Raw genomic sequence first — 2,773 nt, 5'->3', positions numbered from 1 at the left:
TTCTTGGTGGCTCAGACAGTAAAGAATCTGCCTGCAGCACAGGAGACTTGGGTTCGATCCCTGAGCCAGAAAGATACCCTGGAGAAGGAAACAGCTATCCACTCCAGTATTCTTGCCTGGAAAATTCCATGGACAGAGGAGTCTGGTGGGCTACAATCCATAGTGCTGCAAAAAGTTGGATGTGACTGAGTGACTAATGCTTTCACTTTCGGGGAAAATATAGGCTATAGTCCATCCTGGTTATCAAAGGTTCTGATACATAGCATAGTCAGAGGAGAATATGAATAAAATTCAGAGGAACCTCCTAGGTCTGCCCTATCCAGTCATAAATTAAGGGGGGGGAGGTCTATAGAAATTCTTTATAACCAGGGAGCCCTGGAAGCTCAGATCTCTCTGGAATAAAGTTTTGGGTCACTCCATGGTTGGAACACTGGCCATCTGAAGAGAAATTAAAGCAAGCATAGGATAAGGAGTGGAGAGGGGAAATAATAAACCTTCACTGTGACCTTCAAGTCATGGTTTGAAAATGGACATGAAAAAAGCAGGAAGTATCTATACTTGCAAGAACATAAAGGAAACCTCCAAAGCTTGTAGTATCTGGGATCCTTGATTTTATCTCATGTTTATAGTGTTCCCCAAATAGTAGTTTAATATCTCAGTGTTGGGCGCATAGTAAGTACAGTTTTAAAAAACAAAAAGCAATTGATTGACCGATTTTTGATTGATGCCTAACTGAGGCTTTTACTGAAATTTAGGTGAGTCAGTATGTGTATGTATTTGAATATCTTTACCTCTATTTGAAACTTTTAGTAAAGCTGCTGCTGCTGCTGCTGCTAAGTCACTTCAGTCGTGTCTGACTCTGTGCGACTAGTTCTAATCTTTTCTTTGATTGATCCCATGACTCTGCAGTGTGGATGAGTGTCTTACAGCTTCACGGAAAATCCACTTTTGATTCTGCAACTTCAACTCCATTTCAAAGAAGGCAAAGAGCAGACCCTCTGTCCTCTTCAGGCCTCTTCTAGCCCAACCTCTGTGGAAGGGGAGGTGCCACCAGAGACAGTTCAATAATGTGGGCAATCAATCAACCAATTACATCTATGTAATGATGCTCAAATAAAAACTCTGGACTCCAAGGCTGAGTTCCCCAAGTTGGCAATATTCTGTATTGTCACACTAATGCTAGGGGGAGGGGGTATTCCTGAATCCTCAGGACAACAGAAGCTTTGCATTTGGAATCCTCCTAAACACTGCCCTTTGTGAATTTTCCTTTTGTTGCTTCTAACCCTTCCCTATAGTAAATCATGACCATATATATAATAGCTTTCAGTGAGTTCTGTGAGTCTTCCCAGTGAATGGTTAAACCTGGGGTGATTTGGGGAATCCCCCAAACCAGCAGCTAGTATGAGAAGTAAGGGCAGCTGGGGAGACTGTGCCTTGATACTGCAGTTTGGCTGACTCTGGTAATGACACCCCTCATTCCTCCTCTTTCAAGAGCTTGAAACATGATTGGAATCATAATTTTATATTATCACAGTTTAGGAGAAACTGAGCTGACCTTTGCTTGTGTTCTGATTTATTTTTCTGCCTACTCTGCTGGCTTCATTTCTACAGCCTTTTTCAACTTTTAGTTTCTCTCTTCCTAATGTCCCTCACCATGTACTCAACCTTACCCAACTCCAAGACTTCAGGAAGAAAGGTGGGCTAGAGAGGAATAGCCACTTCTCAGCTGGGGCAGCCCACATTAAGGTACTCTAAAGGTCTCTGGCCTCCTGGAACCCAGTGATGACCCTTGGCCAGTGCTTTTCAAACTTCAAATTTCCCCTTCTCTACATCAGATATGGACTTTGTGCTACCACAGAAGGTCATTCTGTGTCTGGGGACACTGGCTTTCTTTTGCATTAAAAACTTTTTTTACCCATTCTCAGTACTTCCTAAAGTTGCTTAACCAGGTGTTTCATAAACCCAAGTGATCCTACGGTTCTTGTTAAATGTTCAGGTTCTCGGTGTATCTCATGGAGATTTCAATTGTAGGTCTGAACTTTGACTCAGATTCTGTGTTCTTATTTTAATATACCTCCAGGCTTCTCTGTCCAAGGATTTTCCAGGCAAGAATACTGGAGTGGGTTGTTATCCCCTTTGCCAGCAGATCGTCCCAACCCAGGGATCAAACCCAGGTATCCTGCACTGCAGGTGGGTTCTTTACCAGTTGAGCTACTACGGAAGCCCAATATAAATGATAAATACCTAGTTATTCTTTATGATCACCAACCTTATCCATGAGCTTGGACTTCTGCTTCATGTCTACTTTTAACTTTCAAGGACCACCAAAAGCATTTTCCTGTCCCTGCTAATGTAGGGAAGCAAACCTGAACCTGTCTGTTTGCATGCCCTCTGTGCTGGAGGACTCATGCCTTCGTCCTGGCCCCAGGGCTGGCATTTCTCCTACCTGGCGTTGTTATGGCCGGCTCTCCTCTCTGGCGCTAGGATCTTTCCTGTGCCCTATCCCAGTGTCTGTAGTCTTGCCACACATAGATGGATGGATATCTAATATGATGACCAGCTCTACAAACAGCTTCATTTAACTCAATAAACATTTACTGACTTGAGTTATGTCCCAGGCACTGTGCTAGGTCCTGGCAAGATGAAAAAAGGAAAATACTCATAGTTTAAAGGGTGCGACAGACACATAAAGAAACAGCCATAATATCGTGTGATAAATGCTTCAGCAGAAGCATGTACCAAGTGCTATGGAAACTCCGACGGGGGAGTAATT

This window comes from Bubalus kerabau, chromosome 1, assembly GCF_029407905.1.
Source record: "Bubalus kerabau isolate K-KA32 ecotype Philippines breed swamp buffalo chromosome 1, PCC_UOA_SB_1v2, whole genome shotgun sequence".
Taxonomy (NCBI): Eukaryota; Metazoa; Chordata; class Mammalia; order Artiodactyla; family Bovidae; genus Bubalus; species Bubalus kerabau.
This window is presented reverse-complemented; position numbering follows the sequence as displayed.